At 51.4% G+C, this 12,737-nt stretch overlaps 1 long non-coding RNA gene across 1 annotated transcript; it reads right to left on the bottom strand.

Annotated features, from left to right (window-relative positions):
- Positions 1-10,089: 10,089 nt before the first annotated feature.
- Positions 10,090-11,317, bottom strand: LOC140845850 (uncharacterized). The gene is made up of 3 exons (XR_012124761.1): positions 11,241-11,317; positions 10,431-10,761; positions 10,090-10,292 (listed from the first exon to the last, which is right to left on the bottom strand). It is a non-coding gene; the product is annotated as an uncharacterized lncRNA (long non-coding RNA).
- Between the last annotated feature and the right edge of the window lie 1,420 nt (positions 11,318-12,737).

The following is a 12,737-nucleotide window of genomic DNA, read 5'->3' on the forward strand; positions in this document are numbered from 1 at the left end:
GTGGAGCTGGGATGTGACCACATCATTTTATTTCTCCACCTGGCTCAGTGGTGGCATCTGACATTGGGTCCTCAGGATGTGGAGTGTTCTGGTCATGTCAGATCTTCCTGAAGGACAAAGACACTTCTCAAGGGGACTCGTGACCACATGAGCCCAGTGTGATGAACCTGGGAAATGATCTGCGACAACTCGTCAGCGGGAAGCATTCTCATTCATATCTGGCCCAGCTCAAGTGTTCCTGGGCTGGCAAGGGTGCCTTCCCCGGAGGGGTCTGAGCTCCTTGGACGCTACAGCAGACGCCGGTCCCCCAAACCAATGCAAACCGGGTGATTTTGGGCCCTGTCCTCTTTGTCCTTACTGTGGAGCCTTGGTCCTGGTCAGAGAGCGCCTCACTCCCAGGACTCTGCTTCTGCACGGCTGACTGGGGCCCATCCAGCAAGATGCCGTTTTAAGGGCCCTGTGCACCCATACAGTGCCTGTGTGGGATCAAAACAACTGCCTCCTCGGGGCAAGGTGGCACCCAGGTTGCAGAGCTTGCTAAACAAGAGCCAGCTGGCTCTCAGCCTCTCGTCCCCTGAGCAGGGCACTGACTGCACGCCATAAGGGGTGCCTGCTCAGCCCCTCTCAGCCCTTCGGAGCCACCCAATACCTCACTCCGTGCCAGTTGTCCAGGAGGAAGGTTTTGCCCAGACCTAGCACTTCTGTCATGCCGGCTAAGAATCTGAATTGACCAGTGATTCCTCTAGTTCTGGTGAGCGCTCTGGAGAATGCATTCGGAGCGCTGGGGAGGAAACGGCAACCCAGCAGGGGGAACCAGGAGCGTGTTTCTGCTGCGAGGTAGCGTGTGCTCAGCGGCCCCAGACCGCAGCTCAGCTAGCTGGCCATAAATCACACCAGGGTGAGTGAACCTGTGCAAATTCATTACTAACATTGTCACTAAACCTACCCGAGACGAGCACCGCTCAGATAAATTATCAGAAGCAGACAAGATACCCAAGAAAAATCGGTGATGCACTCAGACAGCCTCGAGGGAATGGGCCTGCAGCTCATGTGCGTGCTGGAGAAAACTAGTTCCTCTTAGGCGTGCCCCTCAGATGCAGCCTTTCTCTTTCACATCTCAGAGGTTATCTTGCTTTATCTGCAGAGACATTGCTAAGAAGTTGTAAATCATTTGGATTTTTGGTAAAACGAGTTATTTATAATATGATCAGAGACAACTCAGTATTTTGCACATCACAGTGAGGAATCCTTAGAGGGACTTTTGGTCAACTCCCAAAGCTGGGTCCTAACCTGAGGGTTATAATGAGCTCCACGGGTCCCACGGAGGCAAAATTCATGCAGATGTACATTTCTTCTGGAGCAAGGGCCCAGAGTTCTGCCTAAATAATACTCAAAGGGTTCTACCATCCCAAAAGCTTAAGAAGAACCAGAAGCTTCTTCTTGGACAAGTTTGCAGTTGAGCTCTTTGCCCACACCTGTCCCAGCAGCACAAAACGGTCCTTTACCTGGGCTACTGCCACGAAATAAGTTCTGGTCAGGTGACCCTCTTATTCTTCAAGCCTAGCGAGTGCATTTGTAAAAATGACAGAGAAGGAATCCAGACACAAAGATGACCTTGCCTCCTATTTCCAAGTGCAATGACCCATCTATGTTCATCACATAGGGTTACACCCCTCCGAGTCCCTCTTGGATGTGGAGGCTTATGCTTCTGTCAGTACAAAGCAGTAGCATTGCTGGTCTAACTGCGGCCTCAGACTCAGTGCATACTATGGCCAGAGCTTCCTAGGAGGCACAGTCCAGGGTCACACTGTGCTGAGTGTCTGAGGTTGCGGCTGCACTGCCACCCTGGCCCGTCCTCTGAGGTGGGGTTGCACCTGCATCTTTGCCTCTTCTGTGCGAGGATCAGCATGCTCAGCCCCACACGAGGCATCTCTGCTGTCAGCGTGTTTGCCAAGTGTGGTCATTAAGCGCTGGTGGGTGGCTGGATTTTGGCATCACATCGGCTCCTAAAGGATAGTTAACTGAGCAACTAATGTCGAGGCTGGACTGTTGGACATGATGGAATGTCAGGCAGGGAACAGACGAAGCAGGTGATTTATTTATAAGTGTCCGAGTGACTTTGGGTGAGAGCCGGCTTACCTTCTTCCGTTATTTCTTTGCCTTTCTGGTTAAGTGCTTATTTGTGAGCTTTGCCCAGGAAGTCATCACTGCAAAGGGCCAGAGGGCTGCGGGAGGGGGCCAGAGGCTCCACAGCCCTCCAGGGATCGCTGGGCTCTGTCCTAGTCCTTCTGAATGAGAAGCTGAAGCTCCTTCATTTTTCCTAGATTCTCAGGGGTAGGCTGGGGTCCAGGCCTGGCTTCCACCAGCCTGCTGTGAAGACTGGTTTCAGTCATTGGTAGTTTGAGTGAATGATGGTTGGACAGTGTTTCACCCTTCAAATATTTTCATCACTGTCCCTTCCCCTGCATTCTGAGAGGAAGATGGGAACCTGACGTGCTCGCCGTGTCTTCAATAACTTGTAAGTAATGCCTGAGTCCTCTCCACCCCACCTTCCACATGAGGTAAACACTGCACAGGAAACTATAATGTTTCAATCATCCAAAAACTCAGAGAGCAATCTTGACAAAGCTAAATAGTCTCCATTGGTGTCGTTTAGACTCTACAATGTAAAGCATTTCCCTTGCCAGTGCACATGGTATAATGTTTTATTTTTGATGATTTCAGAGATTTAAAAATGTCAAAGAGATTCTGGCTGTAAATGTCCCCACAGTGATTTTGTCATTTTATAGAGAAAAGAAAGCAAGCTTCACCACCACCCCTTTCAGAACAGACCAAGCTGTGGACCCAGCCCCCTCCGTTCACTACCCCTTCCTGCCACACCCCCATCCTATTCATATTCGGATCTTCAACAGACTTGAAAAGATGTTATTTCAATGTTCCTACCAAAGAGAAATCTGTTGTTTTTAAACCCTGCCATCAAAGGACTTAATCTCCATGTGGGGACCTGGCTGCAGATGTGGGCGATGGAGGCTACAGCGTCACACACAAGCAGAGCTCGCTGGGCCTTGCTTTATCGGGCCTGCCCCCTGCCCACACTGCTGAAGCCACCCAGGTGGGACAGGGTGGTGCAAGGTGTCACAGCAAAGAGATGGGAACATCCAGCCTCCTAACTCCTAGGGCAGGGTCCCACCCCTTTGCTGCCCAGGCTCCCCAGAGCCGACTGGGCATCTCCCTGGGGGCAGCAATAAGACCAACCCAGGAGTGCCCTCAGCCCTTCCTAATTCAGTATCCACAATCAATCGATCAAGGTTAAGACAAAGGTTTCTCTTGCATGCAGATGGTAGGAGTTGGTCTGTGAGCAGATTAATCAAATAACAAGAATTGATGGAGAACTTTTAATTATCTGAGAAGAGTAACTCAGTCATTCTTCTGGCAAGCATTTGTTGATGGTCTACTGGGTGTCAGGTGATGAGGTTTGCAATACCTATCCCTATTCTAAAGGAGTGAGGCGGACAAATGACCAGGCACATTCCCAGTGGCCGCCATGTCAAGACTGAGACTTGAAGGATATAAAGTGAAGGTTTGGAAAAATCATGCTGGCTTCCACATGAGGAATAGATGGGACTGCTGAGGGGGAGGGAGGCAGTGGGAAGGCCACTCTAGGTCTCCTGGGAAGAGACAGTGTGGCCTGACCCAGGGGTTTGAGAGTGGGAGATGTAAGAAGCTGCAGCCTTGGAAATGGATGGGATGTTGGGGGCAAAGGAGAGGAAGGGGTTTGTTAGTGGGCCCATGCTTTTGGGTTAGATGTCTGCCTGAATGGTGGTGTGTTCACTGACCCAGCACCCTGCTGGAGAGAAAGGAGGAAGAGGGGAAGACAACAGCCAAGTCTGAGGAGTGGGTTTCTTAGAAGGGGCTGCGAGTGTAAGGAGGGAACAGAACTTGATGAGCTCAGTTTTAGGCTAGTTCAGGTAGCTTGTGGGACACAGAGAGAAGGGATCCGGCAGGCAGTGGGACACCTGGCAAAGGTGAGCGGAGGGGGAATCGGGGCTGCAGGTGAGGTCTGGGAGGGCCTCAGGTAACTGAGACTTGAGTGAGGATTACAGACATCCCTAAGTACTGTAGCAACATCCTTAGCAATCCAGAATTTGGTGCTAATTACATATAGCAGCAGGCCTTATTTGCATATTAACAACTAAATGTACTAATTACAGATTAGCTTTATCTATTCATTAAAACAAGCCCAGGAGGCCTTTTTACTTAAAAGGCTTTGATAGCATTTAGTTAAATTACTGTATGTGCACCTGAAAGTAATAACAGCCACATTTCTTGTATGTCATTGTATAAATCAGACTGGCAGAACAGAGGTGTTACTGAATTTAAAACCAAAGAGGAGATTCAATTTTTCACCCTGCAAGAACCAAAGGTGTGCATATAGCTAGAAGTAGCCTCCAGTGTAATTAAAAGGAGAATTAAAAATTACAGTTATTTTAAAATCAGTTTTGTATAGTTCCTTCTACCTGAGGAAGCAGGGTCCCCAAATGGTTCCCTAGAGAACAGCATCTCTCACCCACAGCAGGAGAGGAAGGGTCCAGGAGGAATGTCTCAGGAAAAAAGTAGATTCGGGGCTCAGCTGGAGAGGTTGGAAATGAATCAGTGATAGTTACATGGAAAAACAAAGCGAACTGGCAATTACTAACTCTAGGAAAAACAAAAAGCAAAACAAGAGAAAATGTTCTAATACATTAGGTGGCTCAGCTATGGTGAAAACACCAAACTAGCCACTGATAAAGAGGTGGCAAGGGATGTACGGAGGGATATGATGTTCTTCCACTGTAAATCTGAAACTGAAAGAAATCTTTCTATGTATGCTGCCTGAAAATATGGAATTACATACCAGAGAACACTGTGTCTTTGGTGAATGAGTATTGGGATGGGGACAGATGGGGCAGGGACAACTATTTTCTGTTAAACAACTTATAGTCATCTTTGACTTTTTAAGCCTATGGACATGTGCTACTTTGATACAAAATAAAAATCCATTTTAAAAGACCTCTGAAGACAGGAAGACCAGCTTGTTTTGCGTGGGTTGCTCAGCAAAGGCACGGATGAACAAAGTGGCCTCAGGTCTTCTCGGTTTACCAAAGCAGGAACGGAGCAGCTGGCTGTGAGAGCATCTGACACCCAAACACATGTTGCTGGGAATAAGGGCTGTCTTGTCTCATCACCACCTGTGTCACACTGTTCTCAGGGGCTTTCCATTATCTACCTGAGAAAACCCCAGTCCCAAAATGTTGGCCTCCAGGGTCTCTGTGATACGGCCCCTGCCAATCTCTCCACTTCCTAACATCTCCCCCTCATACCTGCAGCTTCAGCTACCCTAAACGGTTGTAGCACTGCAGTACACATGCACGCACACACACACACACACACACGCACACACACACACTGTGCTGGACTGTCCTTCCACCACTGGGTCACCTGACCGACCCCTAACTCCCACTCAGTTACCCTTGACATCTAGTCCAGACCTTTCCCTCCACAAAAGCCTTTGCTGACCCCTCCTGTGAGCTTCGCACTGTGCATTCAGCTCTCACATCATCTGCAATCCCTCACTCACCTGAGCCCCTCAGGGCAGGAACTACACCCAAAGGGTACAGAGGAGTGGCTCCTCCAGAAACTGTGTAAAGGAGTGAGAGCAAGTCCTTCTCTGTCTCCCTTTCCTGCCTCCTCCAGTTCCCTTTGCAGCAAGGCCCCATCCTCAGCAAGAGCCCCTCAGCCACTGCTTCTCCTTCCCTTCAGGAAAGAGAAATCCAGACCCCACCGAGGGAGGGGGTCAGACACGTTTCAAAAAGGAGAGAGGGAAGGTCATGATATTGGGCTTTGCCATGATTTTCAAGCCTAGCCACCAACCTAGATGCAGAGGGAGATTTGAAGGCCTGGCCGTGCCTCCCCAGCTGGGTGACCTCTTGGTGAGGGTCCCCTTGCTGTGTTCCCTGGGCCCTGCCTTACATCTCACCCAATGGCATCTCTGAGCAACAAGCTGCAGCGTGGGGCCTGCTGTCTGCGGGTTGAGTCCCAGTGATGAACTCCGTTTGCACCCTCCCTGACCTCAGCTGGAGCCTGCCTGCTGCATCTCAGGAAAGCTTTGCTCTCTGCCTGGCCAGGGGGGCCCAAGCAAGGACATATGTGGCGTGCCACACTCCTTACAGTGAGAACACGCCTCCGGGCCCAGCCATCCCAACTTCCAGATGAACAGAGCCTTCTGAGGGGAGCACCAGCCTAGACAGGACGGAGATTGTCAGCCACAGAGCAGGCACTGGGAGAAAGGCGTCTAGGGGTATGACAGGCCTATGACTATGGTAATGCGTGTAGTAAGTAAGGATGGCAAGCATTTTTTTTAACTCTGTGCCATGCACAGGGCTAATACCTTCCACATATCATCTCATTAACCCTGCCAGCGCCCTGCAGGGTAGGAGCCATCACGACTGGGCCCTTGGCCTGCAGGCTGCAAGGCTCAGAGAGAACTCACTTGCCCAGGTCACACGGAGATGGCTGAGGAGGGGGCCCCCCAGGGTTTGTCTGGCCTCAAAGTGTCTGAACTTTTAACCAGAATGTTTTGCTGTTATGGACCAGGGTGAAGGAGGGAAGTAAAGAAGAGAAAAAAGGTGATGGAAATTTTTTCTAAAGGTTAGGTGAACCTCAGCATGTTTTGGAGATGAAACCGTCAGGGGAGCTCTTGACTGGGGTGTGTCCTGCCAACATCCCCAAACTCAAGCCAGCAGCCCAGACACTTCAGGAGTTCTCAAGTCACTTTTTCTTCCTCAGTTCCAAAGTTGAATCAACTGTAAACAAGCCAATGCTTTAAATAATACTCCCTGAGGTGCGACCTTAATCTGCATGTCGTCTAGACTTCCTAATGCCTTTGCAGAAGCACGAGGATCTTATCAGTGTCTACATTTTTGACAAGCAATAAGCTCACACTTATCTAGGGTGATGGCTCTGGATGGCTTCCTCAGCTAGTTAGTAATTTCAGATGTTGTGGGAGGGAGTTCTCAGTGGAAGAATCACACTTTCAATCCAAAATTGAAGCTCAATTTGGTCTAATTGTCCTTGATTTTATCAGTTGCATAAAATGGTTGATTCCATATGCAAAAAATAAATAAATAGTTGCCAGCTTCAAAATCCCTTCTTCTTGGGGACAGAGCCCATCCAGTTCTCTGCTGTCTCTCATGCTATTTTCATCCAACAAACAGTGCCGATCTTCCTCCATCCTCTTCTATTTTCTCTCCCTTCTCTGCACTGCCCCCAGCCCTTACCAAAAAAAGAAAAGCATAGTTGTCCCTCTGTGTCTATCTCCTCTGTGTCTTGAATAATTTTAGAATGGAAGTTCCTTAAGAGCAAGAATAGTTCTTTCGTGAGCCGATGACACTCAGAAATCTGGAGATTCCTTTTTAAATGCTAAGTTGGTAAATGGAATACAGAAAAATAATAAAAGTGGCCATTTAGTTCTCCAGCAACAATTTCTTTGCAAAATTCAGCCATAAAGACCATATTCTTGGTCTGGAATGAAGAGGCAGAGAGACCATTCCAGGCCTTTGGTGGAAGACACCTTCCAAGACCATCCAAAGATTTACCATCCAGAGCAGCGAGGGGTCTGGGAGGCACCCAGAACTAGTGCCTCGCAGCCCTGGGCTCTCTGGTCCGCCTCTGGGTGTCTGTGTGATTTTGGGAAAGCCCCTTTCCCTCTCTGTTACTTGGGTGTCTACCCAGGAAAGTGAAGGGCCATGGTGTGGGCTAAGGTGTATTCCAACGGTGGCCCGAGTACCCCTGGGAAGGAGAAATGAGGTCAGCAGTGACCCAGAGGACATGATGGACACAGCGGAGGCCCAGCCCCAGTAGTGGCAGAGGGATGGAGACAAGCCTAGGTATTGGAGAGAAACTTGGCAGGTAGAGTCAGCAGGGCCTGGTGCCCGAGGGTGTGCGGCGAGGAGGGAAGAGTCTGGAGAGATGCTCTCATTTCTGCCTTGGGGACAGAAGAGGATGTCAAGGACATAGATCAGGATACCAATGGAAGGGGAGGGGTCAGATGAATTCACCATCTGTGTTGGTTTTAAAACACTTCACATATTCTTTAACACAATTCCCACCTTGAATATGGGCTTGCCTTAGGGACTAGCCTCTAAATAATACGATACAATAGAAGTGCTGCTCTGTGACTTTTAAGACCAGGCCAGAAGGGTTCGGCTGTCTGGCTCCTTCTGTGCGGCTCCTTCTTTGTCTCTTGCCCTTGGGACGCAGCCGCCATGCAGTGAGGAAGCCGAGGCCATATGAGAAGCACATAGGTAGGTGCCACACAAAACTGATGGATCACAGGAGTGAGAAGCCTTCGAGATGTCTCCAGCCCCCCGCACTGTCCGACAGCAGCCTCCTGTGAGGCCTGGAGCAAAAACCACCTAGTTGGGCTGAGCTAACAGCCAGGCCCGTGAGAAACACGGGTAATACCTGGCTGCTGTGAGTGGATCCACTATGTTGAGGGGGGCTTGTTATGTAACAACAGATAAGCAGAACCTGCTCCGAACGGGGAAGGGCACTGGATCATTCTGGGTCCTGGCAAAACACAGGTGTTCCGTGCAGAAGAGTGACAAGGACGGCATTTGAAGAAGTGGCTACTTACAGAGGTGTGGGCAGGGTTAAGAGAACTAATGAGGCATGTAAAGTGCCCCGACAACAGCCGCAGGAGGCCCCGTTCCTGCCTCTCTGCCTGAAGGGGAAGTGGGGAGACAGTGACTGCAGGCTGGTGACCACAGCTATCATCAGAGACACAGGAAATGGGGGCCCACCAGCATCTCAGCACGGCTGGGAAGGAGACTGGGAGGAAGAGGGTCATGGGTACCCCCTCCGGTCCTCGCCATCCTGCTGATGCCCCCGTTGGCTGACCTGCTACAGGCTGGAGGGCAGGGGAGGCAGCAGTGCCCAGGCCCCGGAGCCCAGGAGAATAGGCTCAATGACTGCACGTGGAATCAGTCATTAAAAATGACTGAGGAAAGAGAGACGGTCTGGGTGGGAAAGTGGGCAATGCATCATTTAGGGACAAAGTGAGGCAGAGGTGCCGACAAGTGAGAAGGAGAAGGTGAGATCTCACAGAAGTGGGAGAGTTCTTGGGCCCGGTGACCCACCAACGGAAGGATCTCAAAGGGAAGCGAGAGACTGGGACTACCGTGTTGACGTGGAAGGGTCCTGTACTGTCAGATGGCTGGGCCCTTCCAGGACTCTGTAGGAGGAGGGCCTGGAAGGGGAGCAGGTAGAAAGGCAGCCACAGCCGCCATCTGTCTCTCGTAGCCACCATCCTGTAGGCGGGTTTTGCCTCCACTTCTGGACACTTGGTGCCTTGAAGTCAGGACAAGTTGTGCTGCTGTGACTCTTACCTGTGGTCACAGAGATGTGGATCCTTCCTGTGGTTGGCTGGACCACATGGCCAAGTGGGAGTGTGCATGGAGGGCGGCAGGACCCTAACACACAGGCAGAGTCAGCCCGGTGGCCATTTTTCCCCACCGGTGGGGTGGGGTGGGGAGCTGAGGCAGCCTCCAATTCCAGCGTAATTGGCTAGAAAAATTCTCAGAGCATATGTTTTGCTTAAAAATAGTGCCCTGGAGAACAAGACTAACCAGCTTCCCTGCAAGCCAAGCACCACGGTCAGGTTGCTCCTGTCCTCCTTGAGCCCTCACTTTGCTGGCGCATGGCAACCCTGGGGAGGTGGTGAATGGGTGGCCCTGGGACACGGACAGTGGTTGTTGCTGGGAGGGTGACTGCTTAAAAATCCAGTGTGGGATTCATGTTTGGGGCCTGGGGGTCTTTCTCCAACTCACAGTTAGTGCTAAAGTCTTCTCAGAAAGAAATGAAGGATGTTCTGGACATCAGGGTTCAGACCAGACTTGAGGACTGTGTCTGCCGTGTCCGTTTGTCAGGGCATTTCTCTGTCCCTGTGGGGGGCAGGACTGTCCAGAAGAAGCTTCCGCAATGATAGGAATGTTTTCCTGCACCTTCCCATGGAGCAGCCGTGAGTCACAGTTGAAAAATGGCTAATGTGGCTGAAAAGTTTTATGTCATTTTAATGACTTGGAATGTAAATATACAGAGCCACATGCAGCTGGCGGCGCCTGTGGAACTAGATGGTGCAAGAAGAGTCTGTGGATGTGAAGCTGGTTCTCTTGTCAGCCCTGGGTCTTCCTGGGACCCAGGAGGGTTGAGGCACAGGATGTCTGCCTTGGGGACCTGAGGAAGAGCTGACAAAGCTGGAAAGAGGGAAGGGTTTAGAATCAGAGCAAAGAAAAGAGCATAACGTTGAACTGTTGAAAGAGGAGGACAGCAAAGATGGGGGTGCTCATGGAGCACACTCTAAAGAGGCCCTGAGGGACTCATGTCCACCTTACCTGCCGGCACAGAGCCGGGAAGCCTGTTCCTCGAGGCGTGTGCAGACAAGGGGCCATTTGCTGGAAGAAGTCTGGGAGGCGCCGCGTGCCCCCACTCCCTGCACACTCCTCCCTGGGAGCCCATGCTCCTTGCCGTCCAGCCCCCCCCCCGTTGTGGGGCTCCTGGAGTCCATCCTCGGGCTCAGAGCCGGAAGCAGCTGCCACACTCCAGCCTGCTCCCTCCCCCTGGGTGTGGGCAGCCACCGGGGCTCAGAAGGGAGCAGAGATGTCCGCCAGAAGCCGGGCAGGGGGCCCTGCCTGTCACTCTGATCTACAGCCACGGTTCCCATTCCTGCTGGGATTTGAAGAGACATGTCAGGGCCAGGAAACACAGAATTCTTTCTTTTTTAAATTCTATTCTGATGAATCACTTTTCAAATAAGAGTAGAGTGGTGGTAGCTGGTTGATTTAAGCTTTGAAGCTGGATAGCTCTGTGTCTTGGTGCTCAGTGGAGGGCCTTCTACTACATTCCTTTCTTGGGAGAGGCCATGTTCTTGCTCCAGCCAAGGCAGAGATGCACATGGTGGTGTGGGCGAGGAGGCTGCAGGTCCCACTTGCTCCTGTGCACCAGCCTGCAGGGCCAGCGCCGGAGAGGAGAGGGCTTTTTCTGTGGGACCCTACAGACACGAAGGCTGGTAGATTCCCACTGCCACTCACTGGACACGGGCTTCAAGGGGCCGTAGAGCCTACTGCTGCTCCTTTTCACCTCACCCACCCGTCTCCCCATCCACCCATCCATCCATCCATCCACACACCCACCCACCTACCCACCCATCCAACCATTCTGAGTAGAAATCCTCCAGTATCCTGAGTCCATGCCTTCACCTTCACAGGTATGATCACCAAAGACCACACGAGGAGTTCATCTTGCAGCCTATACCCCCAGCTAGATTTCTTTCTCTGGGGAGAGTTTCTGCGCTTTTAAGCACACTGTGTAATCCACCTGACTTCCTCAGGGAAACATTCAGAGGTCATGAGGATTGAAGAAGGGAAGGGGAGAATTAGGAATGTGGATGCGGAGCACGAACACCTCTTAGAGTGACTAAAACAGGAAGCAGGCCCACATTTTATGAGCGTGGTTTGGAGTCCATCTGGAGTTGGCTCAGGAAAAGGCCATCTCCTGCCTTCCTGCTCTGGAGTGAGTTTTGCAGTTGGCGGCTGGAGCAGGAAGCCTTCTTTGGGAGCAGGAAGTGGGGAAAGGGGCCCACACCTGACATGCAGCCACCCCAGCCTCACCCCCGCCTGCAGGGTCTGCACGAAGTGCAGTGTGCTGAGCAGTGGCGCAGGCGGGTGCTCTCCGTCTGGTGTTCACCCAGATCCAGCTCCAGCTCTCTCTCCAGGAGTGAGACCGGCTCTCACGTTCCTGTGCAAGTTTGTCGGCTGACTCATGTTCTGTCCCCGAGCAGCCAGGCAATGTGTTGTCTTAAATAACAAAACTGTACAAACGGCGGTTCAGTTTTGAAGGAAATGCCTTGCCTAAGAAATAATCTCACTGTGCCAATTGTGGGATGATCATTTTCCACACCAGAAACACACTGAAAGTGTTGGCTTGTAAGACACATAAACAGTGGAAATGCGAATTCACTTGCTAATGCAGAGAGAAGAGAAACCTCACTCCTCCGAATGGCAAGTCAGGAGGCTCAGCTGCTGGCTTGCGTCTTTCCAGTAGGGTGCCATGCTGCTGCCCTGAAAGACTGTTTGAGATTTTTTGGAGGAGGTGGTATCCTCGGCAGTGCCCAAGGCTCACAAAGGGTGGGCGTCTTTACCAAGCTCCCCCCGAGAGCTGTCTTTGGGGTGGTGATCAGACCCTGGGGTGACAGGCTGCAGCGGACACCACTCACCCTTCCTACGGACCTGCAGCGATGGAAGCACGTGCTTCTTTAGTTTTGCTTACTGCCTGTAATGAGTTCTTGGAGCCAATTGGTATTCAAATTCAAAGCCAGGGGACCTTGCTCAGCAAGGAGCTGGGAAGTGTGGGTTTAATCTGTGCCACTGCCATACAGGGCCTCTCTCTAGAGATGGTCTGTACACGGCACACGTGCTCTAGGGCCACAGCTCTCCTATCAAAGCAAACTGCCAGGAGTGTTTTTCTGCCCTTTCTCAACATGTGCAGGTGGGAAGCTGCAATCACGCTGCTTGTCCCCATCTCTCATCGCCTCTCTCCATGTCCCACTGTGTGCACAGTGAGCCCTCCATGGGTTTGTTGCTTTGTCTGCCTAACTGCATCATCCCTCAAAGCACCAAATGCTGGCCTGTGCCCTGGTGCTC

The sequence above is a fragment of the Manis javanica genome, chromosome 13, assembly GCF_040802235.1.
Source record: "Manis javanica isolate MJ-LG chromosome 13, MJ_LKY, whole genome shotgun sequence".
Taxonomy (NCBI): Eukaryota; Metazoa; Chordata; class Mammalia; order Pholidota; family Manidae; genus Manis; species Manis javanica.